This window comes from Equus caballus, chromosome 6 (genome assembly GCF_041296265.1).
Source record: "Equus caballus isolate H_3958 breed thoroughbred chromosome 6, TB-T2T, whole genome shotgun sequence".
Classification (NCBI taxonomy): domain Eukaryota; kingdom Metazoa; phylum Chordata; class Mammalia; order Perissodactyla; family Equidae; genus Equus; species Equus caballus.
The window spans coordinates 64,691,834-64,706,936 of NC_091689.1; the positions used below are offsets into that span (position 1 = coordinate 64,691,834).

General features: G+C 40.2%; 1 long non-coding RNA gene across 1 annotated transcript in view; it reads left to right on the forward strand.

Annotated features, from left to right (window-relative positions):
• LOC102149623 (uncharacterized) overlaps positions 1–15,103 on the forward strand; it is a 73,194-nt gene that overhangs the window by 55,128 nt on the left and 2,963 nt on the right. Inside the window, exons 2-3 of the long non-coding RNA XR_011440002.1 lie at positions 7,100–7,191; positions 8,951–9,043. This is a non-coding gene — a long non-coding RNA (uncharacterized lncRNA). The remainder of the gene's footprint in view (positions 1–7,099; positions 7,192–8,950; positions 9,044–15,103) is intronic.

A 15,103-nucleotide genomic window follows, 5' to 3' on the forward strand; every position in this document is an offset into this window, starting at 1 on the left:
TTGTATGCTTCACCTCTTGTTCTCTAATCATCTATTGTCATTACTCTAATTTTTCCCTGTGGTCTATGATTTGCTAGTTCCAAGTAAGCTAGAGGAAATTTGCTTCACTTCAGCATCTGATATTTTATGTTTCAGAATTCACTGAATAAATGCTTATTGGGTAAGTTCCTCTTCCAAGTTAGGTATTGTTTCCCTTTTTAGCCCCACTTCTTAGTCAAATGGGAGAGATGGAGAGAGCGACAGCTTTGCCCTTTCAACAACAGAAGTAGTAATAAATATAAGTGCTCATCATTGGTCAAGCATTGTGTGTACTTGCCATTACTTTGTATAAATTATCCCATTTCCTCATCACAGTAACTCTGCAAGCAGAGTTATTTTACAGATGAGGAGACTGAGACATAGAGAGATTAAGTATCTTGCTCAAAAATAAAAAATCAAGCTAATTAGTGGCAGAGATGAGATTCAGACCCACTCAGCTTGACTTACTGGTTTCTTTTCCTGATGATGTCACTATATTCTAGTTTGGTTACCCTATATCTCTCTCAGAGCTCTGTAGTTCATACTATTTTTCCTTAGTTGCTGTAGTGTATTTCTTGGCTTCATTTATTTATTTATTCCACATTTACTGAGTATTCCCTAGGTATTAGGCACTAGGTGGGGGCTGGAACACTGATGAGTTTACAGCTTGGTAGAGGAGATGGATTTGTCAACAACTATTACACAAATAATAAAATTAGAACTAACTTGAGGTTCAAGAAATGAATTGTGGGAACAACACTGAAGACTTTGAATACTTCTTGGGGAGCTCCCTCAAGGAATGGAATCCAAAGTATGGTCTGGAGACCCATAGAGGTCCCTGAGACCCTTTCAGAGGATTTACAAAGTCAAAGCTATTTCCTTAATTATACTGATATCATTTGCCCTTTTTATGTGTACAGTGGAGTCCTCCCAGGGGCAACTTGATCGGTGCCATCACAACACCGTGAATGCAGAGGCAGTTATGAGAATCCAGCAGTCTTCTCTCAATCCAGAGATTTACAGATATTTAAAACAATGCCCCTGTTTTTACTATTTTTTGTTTTGGAAACTAGTTATTTTTACTAAAATATTTATATTACCATATGAGTTTTTAATTTGGTTTTTAAGTGGATTAATATTTTAAAATGTCTCAGTTTCAACTTTTACTACAGTACATATCAATAGATAAGAGCTACATAAAAAAATGTCTGTGGGCTTCTTAATAATTTTTTTTTGCTCTTTCTCCCAAACTTCCACCAGTACATGGTTGTATGTTTTAGTTGTGGGTCCTTCTAGTTGTGTCGTGTGAGATGCCACTTCAACATGGCCTGACGAGCGGTGCCATGTCTGCGCCCAGGATCCGAACCAGCAAAACCCCGGGCCACTGAAGCGGAGTTCGCCAATTTAACCACTTGGCCTTGGGGCCGGCCCCAATAATTTTAATTAAGAGTATAGAGGAGTGCTGAAACCAAACTTTTGAGGACCACTGGTTCAGAGGAAAGAATACTGGAGATGGCATCAGAAGACTACCGCTCGCTTTCCCTCTGCCTCTTATCACCTATATGCATGGGGGAAGCCATCTAAATGCACCACATCTTGGTTTCTCACTGATGCAAAAGGATAGCAGCACCTAACCCCACCCCCACCCCAGGTGTAGATCAAATGAGATAGAGTATGTGAAATTCTCAAGTCATGAGAGTCTCTTATAGTATTTGATGGGTAATAGATCCTGCTTATTTCAGTATGATCTATATATACTCACCTTAGAATTTTAAAAATGTGTATAAAAATAATTCAAGTACATGGTAAAAAATCCAAATATTCCAGGAGGATTTTTTGTGGGAAAAAAGTCTCCTAGCCAGTAACCCATCACTTCTCCCCAGAAGTAAATATCTACCCTTATGCATTGCTGCTTTCAGTTCCTTGGGTCGTTACCATTACAGCTCTAAGTAATAGGCTTACTCGTCTGTGTCTTAGCAATTTTAGACAGTGTCTAAAAGGTCCCTGCTGTGAAAGATGAGGATACAGCTCAATTGCATTATCCCTAATTAGATGCTAATATGTTATTTTAAATATAAATAAGATAATTAGGTCTCTACTTGCTGCCTCAGTACCTTTTTTCCTTTTTTCCTCCACTATTTTTGGAGACAGTCTCTTGGCTCTATCCTATGAAAGAAGAGGATACAACTTTATTAGCATTCCCTCCACCTTTACTCCTTCTCTTCTGCTTCCCTCTTTTGGACAGTGTACACTTCACATTGTCGAAGTCAATGTGATAAAAATGTTAATTTTTATCCTGTATCAAATTATTTTTCCTATATCGTGTCTATATGTTGATTGAGCTATCAATGGACAGCATATGCGTTGCTGTGACTTTGTAAATACTGTTCACTGTAGGTTCTTCTCTACAGGCTCAAAGTCAGGTGAGATCTTTGTGCCACTTAAAGGAGATTTCCAGCCTAAAAGACAAATGTGTTTTCAGCATATCCTCAAAAATATCCTGTTTTTCAATCATCATACCGTGAAGAATCTACTTCCTTTACAGAGCTCTCTCTCAGAATCATCTGACTTCTTGCTCCAATCTACTATTTTGATAGCTTCCAATTCTCATTTTATGGATGTGATGTCTTCATTGACAGCCCTGAGGATACTGATTCAAAATTTTAACCACTTCTCTTCTGGTTCCCAAATTCTCCCTGTTCCTTTTAGGGCTATTCATTTTGGTCCTTCTGTTTTGTGCTATTGGTTTTACTTCTACATTCTGTGATCGTTGGTTGACATTCATACTTAGACAATGGGACAGGATATAATGATTGGCAGGCTTCTGGTGACTTCCAACTTCCAGAATTGGAGAAACTTTACTCTGGGGCAAATCTCAGTTTGTTTCATTTCTTTAGAAAAGAGCACGGGGATAAATGTCAGGGTGGCGTGTGAGGGTGTTGCTCTGCGTTGAAGAGTGGAGGTGGAGATAGAGATGATGGGTACAACTGTTCTCTAAAGAGATCTTGAGTTAAGTCCCCAGTTTTCAGGTCCGCTTCTGAACTTTGCCCTCAATACCTGCAGATGCAGAGCCCAGGGCCTCCCTAGGGCTCTGCTTGGGATCCTGCCTCTGGAACCCTTCCTTCTGGGGGTAGTCAGGGCTGTTTCTCCCCTCACCATGCCCCCTTCCTCTTCCCAACATCCAGATATTTCTTGATCTCTTTCCTGTGCTGACGATCCTTCCCTTTCTCTTTACTCTTACAGGCTTATTCTTTTTTTTTCTCCCTTTTTTATTTCTTTATGGCCATTTCAATAGGCTCTTGGGAAGGAGGATAGGCAAATGCATAAGCTCAATCATTATCTTATATGAGAAGTCCATGGTATTTCTCTTAAGAAGCTGTTTTAAGGATTGACGAACTAGTTATTGTATCTTCATATTTTATATTTCAAGAAATCTGGAAATTAAATCCCACTACATTAAAATATATTGCCCTGATCATTTCTCTTATTTCTTTTTGTTATTATGTTGACTGTGGCTCATGTATGTGGATGATTAAACTTAAATGGTGTCTTCAAGGATGAATGAAGAAATGAAGATTTATTTAATACCATAAAACTGGTAGACAAGGAAAAATTCATTTTCAGCCATCTCGAAAATTCAAATGAAATATGTGATACATGTAATTTCTGTATTAAGTTCACGAATTTCTTTTAGTGAAATATCCTAGGACATGGAAAGCAGAACTGTCATGGTTAAAAGCATCCTAGGGAGGAAATGGCCAGGGTTTCATTGGTCACAAGAAAGTAAATACACCTTGTTTACAACTTAGTAGAGATGAAGTAAAAATAAATCAGGAAACTTCCTTGCGGTAGCCGCGAAAAATGTCCGCCATTATTTGAAGGTCAAACTCAGACTTTTCAGGGCGTCATCACTAACTTATTATACACACTTGCTCTTTAAATATCATCTTGGTTAAAAATTGATTGTTTTTCAGGCTCCACTTAAACTACAAATACTGACCACATCTACCTATTTTTTTTCATTTTCAGAAGCTTTATTGAGGTATGATTGACATATAATGAATTGGACATATTTAAAGTGTACGATTTAATACGTTTTGACATATGTATACATCTATGAAATCATCACTACAATCGAGATAATGATCATATCTATCACCCTCCAAAATTTTCTCCTGTCCGTTTGTAATCCATCTCTCCTACCCCTCCCCATTTCCCCTACCGTATTTCAGGAAACCACTGATCTGCTTTCTGCCTCTATAGATTAGTTTGCATTTTCTAGGATTTCATAGCACCATGTGTACTTTTTCTTTCTGGCTTTTTACTCTTGAAGTAATTATTTTGTAGTTCCGCCATGTGATTGTTTCCACTTTAGGGCTGTTACAAATAAAGGTGCTGTGAACATTTGCATACACGTCTTTGTGTGGACATAAGCTTTCATTTCTCTTGGGCTGGGTCATATGGTGGGTGTATATTTAACTTCTTAAGAAACTTCCAAACTCTTTTCCAAAGTGCTTATACTATTTTGCATGCCTACCAGCAATGTATGAGAGTTTTAGTTCCTCCATGTACTTGTCAACACTTGCAATGCTCAGTCTTTTTAATTTAGTTGTTCTAATAAGTGTGTAGTGATATCTCATTGTGGTTTTAATTTTCATTTTCCTAAGGACTAATAATATTGCACATCTTTCCAGATGCTTATTTGCCATCCATATATATTCTTTTGTGAAGTGTCTATCCCAATCATTTGTCCCTTTTTTATTATTGAATTTGAGAGTTCTTTATATATTCTGGGTATAAGTCTTTTATCAGTATGTGATGTGCAAATATTTTGTCCCAGTCTATGGCTTGTCTTTTCCTTCTCTTACCATCTGGATAACTTTATTTTTTGTAGTCCTTATGAGAATTTTCATTTTTTTAAACAATGATGGCAATCATAAGCAGCATATTCAGTTTAGCTGTCTTAGAGAGCTGATACCTCAGCCTTTCAAACCTGCATTTCAAAGAGGCAGTTTTCTTGAACTGTTAGTTGTCATGGGAAATACAATTCTATATAATTCACAGAGCTTATTTCTTAAAATTAAAAAATTACAAGAGCTACAATTTTCATGATTTTTAAATTGAATTATATTCTGAGTATAAAAAATGCATTTTGAATTATTTTGGGGGGGGGAAGATTATCTCTGAGCTAACTACTACCAATCCTCCCCTTTTTGCTGAGGAACACTAGCCCTGAGCTAACTACTACCAATCCTCCTCTTTTTGCTGAGGAAGACTGGCCCTGAGCTAATATCCATGCCCATCTTGCTCTACTTTATACATGGGATGCCTGCCACAGCATGGCTTCTGCCAAGCAGTGCCATGTCTGCACCTGGGATCCGAACCGGCGAACCCCAGGCCGCTGAGAAGCGGAACGTGCGCACTCAACTGCTGCGCCACCAGGCCAGCCCCTGGTGGCCAGTTTTTAATTGTTAAAGTATTTCAGATGTAGGAATTCTTTTAACTCACTGTCTCTTTCTCTCTGTTTTCATTTAGATATTCAACCTGAATTTTTCCAATGAAATAATTTATTCAGTCTCTCTGTCTTTCAATCTTTTCATAGATAGAAGACTTGTAAGTATTGGATTGGCCGTAGAATATTGGGTTATATGAATCACATTCAGTAATGAATGAAAGGGAGACTATGAGTGGTGGCCCTATCTTGCAGGGCTCTCTAAATTCTTATAGTGGTATCAAAGTTCTGCTAAATATAATCCTGGAATTAAGACAAACTCTAGATAAGGATGTTCAAACAGTATATTTTAAAGCCAGCATCTTAGACCTGGTTATGCCCCTGGTGTGTTCTCCCTGTGGGAGCAGCTAGTCTGGGGTAAAAACCTGAAGGCCTCCTGAGGAGTTTAAAGATATAGGATTCTCTAAAGATATGATATTGGTGTAGATATCTGGACTAGATTAATTCATTCAATCATTCACTCATCACATATTTATTTGGCACTTGCTGTGGGCCAGGTTCTGTGCTGGAGATGCAACAGTATGGTAAGAGCTCAGAGACACACAGGCTTACAGCCCAGGAGGCAACAGAACATCATTTGAAGAACTGAAGAACCGACAACAATGTGGGGACTTTCAAAGGAGAAGCACAGCTGCCCTAGAAGGGGTCTTGAGAGGCAGAACTGACCAAGGCTGGGGGTCAAGGCAGGCTTCCTGGAGGAAATCAGACCAGCTGAATGGGACATAGTAGGGGGTGGTGTGTTCCAGGCATGGAGATGGGACAGAGAAGAGAAGATGAGGGCTGAGGTGCCTGCAGGGGAGTCACGCTAAGGGGTTTGCACTTTTATACTGACGGTGTTGGGAAGGGGTGGAAGAGATTAAGCTTGTCACATGTGGCCTGGATCTCACTCACACTGATGGATTGCCCTCTCCTGTTTTGCTGGGGACAAGAGCCAGTCACTGTGATGTGGGGGGCGGGCAAGGGGGACGCTGTACCATCAGGACAGAGGAGGATTCAACAGCCAGGTGGCCCTAAGTCAAGAGAAATCCCCTCTCCTTCACAGTTTTGCACGGGGGCTCTGTGTTTCTTAAACTGTCGCCAGTAAACAAAAGCTGTGCATGGGTGTGTTTGCAGTTTCTCATGACTGCACTCACACAGCATCGGAAACACTGGCTTGACTCTATAGCCTTAGTTTCAAATGCCCCCTAAAAGGCTCTACAAAATGGTGTCAGCAAACTATGTGAAAGTCATCAAGAACAAACAAACTAAATTTCATGCCTCTTGGTTTAAGGCTACCTGTTTAAGAAGGCAGCAGATCTGATTCAGCTGTGTACCATTCTGTGGGTTCTCTACAACCCTCAAACATCCACGTACAGGGTCGCAGTCTCTCTGCTGGTGCAGAGCACTTGGGTAATTGAAACTTTCAGATGGTTGGATCTTGATTCTAGCCAGGATTTTTTTTTTTTTTTTTTTTTTTTTTTGCAGTGCCATTGTAAAATATTTACTTAGGTTAGCTTACTGTCTTTTCATATGAAGAGGATTCACTTTGTCCTGATGTGAGGATGTGTGTTTTGTTTTCTGATGGCACAGCAAAAGATAGCTTCCACTGAGTGCTCCATGCTCTCCCACAAGCCCTCCTGGAACCAGAGAACTTGGCAAGATTAAGGATGTTGTTAAAAAAGGTTGGTGAATTTATGTTTCATTTTCTTTCTCCACTTCTTCTCCTAGAGGTGTGAACAAATAACGAAACTGCTAAAAAAGAAAGGCAACATGCAAGAAGGAGGCCACACAATTGGCCCTTGAAAATTCAGAATCTGGATCATTAGCAGCAAATCTGAGCTGGAGGTGCTGAATATTCATTCACACGATCGTGCGCACAGTGGCGAGGTTTCTTTTCTTGACACAATGAACAGAGTGTCCTGACACTTTTAGACACTAGGGTGCTTGCAGGACCTAGTCAGGGGTGACAATAAGAGAACGACATTTTACTTCACCTCCCACACCAGCCCAAAGGCCCATTGTCATACAAAACTACATACAAAGTCTCATGCTACAAAATATAAACTAAACCACTAAATTTAAGAAATTCGATTTCTCCCACTTAACTGTCTCCTGGGCTTTCTGGGTACACAGCATATTTTCCCCCAATCTAAAATTTAGCTTTAGGTTAAGTTTGCACGTTCTGCTTCGGCAGCCCAGGCTTGGCTGTTTTGGATCCCAGCTGCAGACATGGCACTGCTCGTCAAGCCGTGCTGTGCTAGGCGTCCCACATATGCAGTAGAGGAAGATGGGCACGGATGTTAGCTCAGGGCCAGTCTTCCTCAGCAAAAAGAAGAGGATTGGTGGTTGTTAGTTCAGGGCTAATCTTCCTCAAAAAATAAAATAAAATAAAATTTAGCTTTAAAGTTCATCATTTAATAGCTAAGCAGTTCTAGTCCAGAGATTCTGGGGTGAAAGAAACATTATTTTAAGATACACAAAAACTTGAAAAGGACTTCAGATCAATCTTTTGAGTGGAAAGGAGTGGAAATCAGATATTTGTCTTTTCATCTGCCCCAGACTCATACAGAATCTTGTACATAGTTAGAGACTCAACAAATGTTGAGTTCAGCTCCAAGCTACAACATCTATCAAGTGCTGTTTGCATGAATAGAGCATAGTGAGGGTCAGCATAAAAGTGGAGCGATGTTCAGCAGAATTTATAGCTTTGGAAGGGAAGAATTAAAAATTTCCCAAGGCAAACAACAGCTGTTGTCTGCCAGTCCATTTAGATATATGCGCTGATGTACACGGCATAATCCTTGGTGGTTTGGCTGTGCTCTGGGGAAGATATTGTTCTCGGGTGAGAAGTAAGCTTAACAGAAAGCAGAATGATTCTCTTACATGGCACCGAATCTCACACAACTTTTACTTTTGTTTAAAGAGGCTCTATTTTCTCACTTTGGTCGTATCAGTAAAAAACAGAAATTTCTCTAAAAATCTTTTTCCTGTCTTAGAATTTAGTACTCATTTTTCTCTTTTATCCAAAGAAGCTGTTCTCAATATAGCAGAGAAAACTTTCATTTTATGCATTTCTTTGTTGACTCAAGTTCTGTGTTATTTTCTCTTGGAAGACATGATAGCAGCAAAAATTATATTGTAAAACAAAATTATTATTTAGGACCAAAGTCCTACTCCAATCTTCTGATTGTTGAAGGGAGATTGGTCAACAACAATGAGCTGCCTCATTGTTGTAAGTGTTTTCTCAATGGCGGCTTAACGAGGGGGTGTGGTGAGAAGGCGTCTAAAACGACAGTTCCTCTTGGTTCTACAGGACGGCTTACAAAAGGCAGTTAGGTAGGCAATCTGGCAGTCTTATCTAAAAATGTATGATGTGAAAACAGAGACACCAATTACAGATCAAAGTTTAGTTAACTTTCCTTTTTTTTTTTTGCTTTGTAGGATGTTCTGAGCCAAACTTGTCCAGTGAGATAGTGGCCGGAAGGAAACTAGTAAACTAAACTTGGCACATTGATGCCTCTCATTGGCACACCTGTAAGTGGAGGGTAACATTGTGCAACTTAGAAATGTACAATCAAAGACTGAGTTTTAAGAAACTAGAGTGTAAATGAAGAAATAAATGTGTCCCTTTCAAAGCAGTCCCTTTGGAAGCCATTTCACTCACGTAGTGTTGCTGCCACTCTAAGTATTTTTGTTAATTATTTTTTGAGAATTGCTTTTAAACCCTGTGCAGCCCATTATTTTTAATGCTCTATATGGAAGCTAATAGCCTTCTCGAAGGACGGATTTAACTTTTGGAACAATCAACAGTTGTTTGGAAGTGAGCAAAGCATGTAGCAGGACGGGAGGAGTCGATGACAGGGCTAACCTGGTTTTCAGTCCCGACACTGCCATCAACTCGCCACAGCAGTGAGACTGTGGGCAATTGGCAAAACTAATCTGAGCCTTCTCTGTAAAAATGAGGAAGCAGCATCATTCATTCACTCATTCACTAGGGGCTTATTGAGCATTCATTACGGGGAGTGGATAACAAGGGTGGAGACATGAGTTGATTACCTCCGACTCTAAATTTCTGTCCTAAGTTGTTATCAATTTTTTAAAAAATGAAAATTACAGCTAGGTTTACACAAGCAATAAGTGATAAGCATTATCTTGGGCAGCTCTTAAATCATCTTTGATAAAACTTGCCAAAGTTCCGAATGTTTGAGCACCTATAGCTTTACTAAGTAAAAATTTCACTTTTTTTTTAATTGACAAGGGTGAAGGACCAGGCTCATTTCAGATGCGTTAGTGCCTGGATTTCCTTCTTTTTAAAATTTGGGACAATGGCTTACAGTCCTTGCCATGCATCAAGATCATCTACGCAGCCTTTGAAAAGTACGGTTGCTGTATGCCAACCCACTTCCTGAATTAGAATCTCTAGAGAAAGGTCTAGGTCATAGGCTTTTAAAAAGAACGTCATGGGTGATTCTGATACACAGCCAGGGAGAAGAACCACTGGCTCATTATGACCCCTCACACTTTCAGCAATTTCTACCTTTATCTTACTATATTATACCTCTCTCTTCTTTTCACAAAACTTTCTTTTAAAAAAATTAGCAGCATTTTATAATTGAAACTGAATTCAATCGATATATAAAGATCTGCTCCAAAGAGAATTTCTCCATCTACCAAGTTGTAATATCTTTTTAATTAAGCATCCGCTATGTACCTAATTCTCTGGTTGCTGTTTAGGTGACTATAAAATAAATATAAAACCCAATCTCTACCCAAAATGGCGAATGTAAGAAATTGAGGAGGATGTTGATAGTATTATGAAAGGGGTATTCAGAATACTCAAATCCGCTCGAAACAACAGTCACCCTTCCTCATAAGTTTCCCAAGGGAGATAAACACATAGGGAATGAGGTAAGTTGCTAGCCGGACTTTAAACCCACACACCGTTGCAGGTTGCATTGTGATTCTGAGCTGAAGCACAAAGCCCAGGTTAGGCACCCATCCTGAGCCTTGTCACAACTCTTGGTCATCATCCCAAATCGTACTGCACTCTAGATGGCCACACAGAAGGAAGAAACTGGAAAAAAGAAACCTGTCATCAAATAAGAGCAGCAGGAGCCCATAAATAAGCCTTCTACAGAAGTAGCCCCTGACTCAGCCTGCTACCTTTGATTATGGGTGAAAACTTAAGAAAAAAAGGAGCAAGCAAGCTTGCCCCACTTCCAACCACTATGCCAGTGGGTGCACTGGACTCTAACACGCCCATGGCAACTTCTTAGGGATGGCAGTCAAGGTGTGGGGTGGAAAGATGGGAAGATTGCTGCTCCATAGCCTGCAGATGACAATCTGGACGGGCAAAGAGTAAGTTACTCCCTTTCTGGATTTGCGAAGCATTGTGCATTTTTATGAACTGCTATTGTGTATTACACTCTATTCTAAATGTCTATTTTCTGCAATCCATCCTACTTGTTCTCCTTAGTGCTAACAGTTTCTAGCACACAGTAGGTAAGCAATAATGCTTTCTAAGTGAAGACTATCAGATGAAACAATGACAAATCATATAAATAAAACTTATGTGATAGATATAATGCAATAGAAGTTCCAAAAAGAAATAGTTCAATGGCTTGGACGTTTGAGAAAATCTTCAGAGAGAGGGGGAGCTTGAGATAGACCTTTGTGTAGACTTTGTATGTAAACAGAGGATGTCTGACCTGTGACCAGGGCTGTGGAATCTCTCTTTGGATATTGGAGAAGAGTGCCAAGTCAGTTGTCACTTTGGAAGTTAGCATAAGCTGGAAATCTGACCAAAGACCATCATTGGTCAATATATAGAACATTTACATGGCATAATTCATTTCTCTTCTAGATGAGCATCCACAGAGGAAAGATTACTATAAAAATTAGTAAATAAAATGGAAACATTTTATCTCATAAAGAGGGAGGGAGCAAAAATGCAACCTATGGAACAGTTGAAGTGAGTTTCTTTCAAAAACTAAGGGTTTTTTGTTTGTTTGTTTTACATTATAATGTAATGTGCCCATGAGGGGACAACAGAAAAATCAGAAGAAGAGGGAAATATCATTTGTGTCCCACTGCCCCCAAGCAACCGCTTTTAACATTTTGATAAGTTTTTTCTAAGTGCTAGTTTCATTCTTGTTAAACCTCAAGCAACTTGCTTCAATAAACATTTCACATTTCCTTCCATTTCTTCTCTTGTGTTGCTTCCCCTGCTCTCTCCAAACAGGGTGTACAAGAAGGTTAAATCATTTTGATTTAAAATATGAATCATAGGATTTTAGGAACAGAACTTGAAATAATACATGAACTTCAAAATAATACACGAGGGGTCGGCCCCGTGGCTGAGTGGTTAAGTTCATGCTCCACTTCGTCGGCCCGGGGTTTTGACAGTTCGGATCCTGGGTGCCGACATGGCACTGCTCACCAGGCCATGCTGAGGTGGCATCCCGCATGACACAACCAGAGGCACTCACAACTAGAACACACAACTATGTCCTGGGGGACTTTGGGGAGAAAAAGAAGAAGAAGAAAAAGAAGATTGGCAACAGTTGCTAGCTCAGGCGCCAATCTTAAAAAAAAAAGACAACAGCAAGCTTTAAAAAAAAAAAAAGCATGATATTGAAAAAATACCCCAGATTGTTCATGAACGAAAAATGTTACTAAGTAAAAAATAGATGTTGAAGAAAGTTGCTAATGACTGACAGGGAGAGACTTCAGGGACTCCAGCCAGACCTCGGTTCTTCAGTGTTCAGGGGAGCTGACAGAGAGCGGGCCACCAGGGGCCGGCAATAAAGTTGGGCATTTAGAGTCAATCTGTCCCTCCTCCTCTTGTCCTGGACTGATTATACCTTACCACCCTGGGGCAGAGGAGCAATAAAGTGAAACTAGGAAGGACTATGCCGAGGTCTAGGCATAGGGGAGGAGCCATTGGTTGGGTGCCGTGGTAATTCTGAACCGGTACACCTGACCCGACACATTCCAGAGTCACCTCATAGATAAATAACCACAAGGCATGAATGACCATTCTGCCATGCCACACATTTCCCAACTACTCGGTCTGTGCCCCTTAGATTGTGACACTCTGTAATGGAGTCACTTTGACCTCTACACCTTGCTGTGCCTTACACATGATTCTATCCTTGCACATGTAACACTTTATTACACTTCTCTGTTTATGTGTCCGTCTCCCTCCGCTTGGGTTTGAGCTCCTTGAGGCCAGGACCCTGCCTTTTTACCATCAGTGCCTACCAAGTTACGTGATAAAACTAAGCACTCAATAAATGTTTATTGGATGAAAATGTTTACTCTGTCAAGAAAGAATGTTGCGGGGCCAGCCCTGTGGCCGAGTGGTTAAGTTCACGCGCTCTTCTCCGGCGGCCCAGGATTTCGCTGGCTTGGATCCTGGGTACAGACATGGCCCCACTCATCAGGCTGTGCTGAGGTGGCATCCCATATAGCACAACCAGAGGCACTCACAACTAGAATATACAACTGTGTACCGGGGGAGCTTTGGGGAAAAGAAGAAAGAAAAAGAAGATTGGCAACAGATGTTAGTGCAGGTGCCAATCTTTAAAAAAAAAGTGAGAGAAAGAAAACATGTGGCACAGGCAGCTCACTACTGAGATGGAGTTACCAAGAAGAAACAAAATGAAAAATTACAGTGCGTCTTTGGAAAAGGAGTTTCCTATTGCTGTAAGGGATGGCAAGAGTGTTGAGCTTAGCTTGGGGCGTGTTCTGGGCAGGTTTTTAGAGTCGTACTTAATCACAAGAGTACATCTCAAATATACTGAATGCCCAGAATCTACCCCAAACACAAATAAATCAGAAATGTAAAAAAAAAACACGTTTAAAATGCCGTATAGGTGATTCTTACCTGCACCCCTGCTAAAAACCAGCACGCATGAGCACCTGTTAACATACGACTTAATTTTATGATTCAGGCTAATAAAAGAGCAACAAAAGTTTCAAGTAGCATTAACTAGTTGAGCATGATGCTCTATTAGTACAAATACTCCTAAGCTAAAGGTGGTGTAGATCATAAAAGAGCACTTGGCATTTCCCCACATGTCAAATTGCAAAAGTATCGTAAATAGACACCTTATAAAATGTCTGTCCTGCCCTACAATGGCTTCATATCTTCCTACACAATTTGACAGAAAAAAAATCTGTTGTTTTACTATTCCTATCTTGTTGGAAATGAACTCATGGCTCACTTGTCACTTCTATATGTTTTTCTTATGCTACTGAGGGTCTATTATTGTAGAGATGAGGATGCTCATGGGCAATCCTGAGATTCACCTGGGTGGGTGCATTAGTCAGGGTACCTTCAGTTTCAAGGGATAGAAAAAACTCATTCAAACAAAAGGAATATCTATTGACTTGTTTATTTATTTAACCATTCAACAAATATTGATTGAACGCCTCCTGTATGCCAAGAATGATGATGCAGTGGTGAACAAGGCAATCTCCTGCCTTGGGATGTTCAAAGATGAGCTTGCTTCAGGCATAATCATTTACTGAGGTTTAAACGATGTCATCAAACCTTCCCTATTTTTGGGCTCTTCTAGCCTCTATTTCTCTTTGCCTATTGGCCTTATTCTCACCTGTCATGAAAATACTCCCTGCAAGTTGTGGGAAAGAAACCCTACAATTGGCAGCCCCCCTTCCAAAAGGAAGAGAGGACTGCACCCCGCCCCAGCATCCCCTTATCTCACGCCTGATGGGAGGATTCTGATCCATCCTGCTTTGGTTTGTCTTTCATGTGCCTGACCCTTAAACCAAGGGTAGGGACAGGGATGCCACAGTTGGCCAGACCAGGTCCAAAGGCCCACTTCTGTGGTCACGGGGTGGGCAGCAGCCCCACAAGGCCATGTTGGGAGTGGGTAAGGAATCATTCCCCAACACAAAGAGTGATTTTAGGCCCAAAACAATGACATCCACCATACCACATGTGATAATTTAGGAGTATATTTGAGAAATGTGAATTTTTTTCTGTGAAGTCTTAACTAATATAGCTTAATGTTAGATGATCAAAACATTGTTTTTGAAGTGCCAGCAGTTCAGTAACTTCTGTGAAATAATTTGAAACCAATTGGGGAAATCAAGTGTAAATGTTCTACTTATTTTGATGTAACCTTCACAAAGTTACATAGCAAAAGATTATAAATAAAATGGCAGTCCTTTTATGACTGGCTGGGGTGGGTGACAAGCAGCCTTTGAGTTAGTCACTTCTCTGAAGTAGTAGGTGAGGTAAAGTTCAAATGGGGGGGTGCTCTAAAGAAATAGAAAACACTAGAAGAAAGGAGGGATGTATCACCTTTCTCTAGGGGTCATTCTGGAAAAGTCCCAATTACAGAGTCGGGTGGGAGTACAGAGGGTGGTGGTGAGGAAAAATAAAATTATAATGTGAAACAAAGTACTAATTCAGTAGCCGAAACTTCAAAGATATCAGGCAGAGAGTATACAAGAAGAACCGGGGGAGTCATACTTTCTGTGGAAAGTGCAGAACAAGACAAGAAACGAGGAGGACAGAATTGCCAGAGAAATTGCACAGAAAGATAATGTATAGCAAGGGAAAGG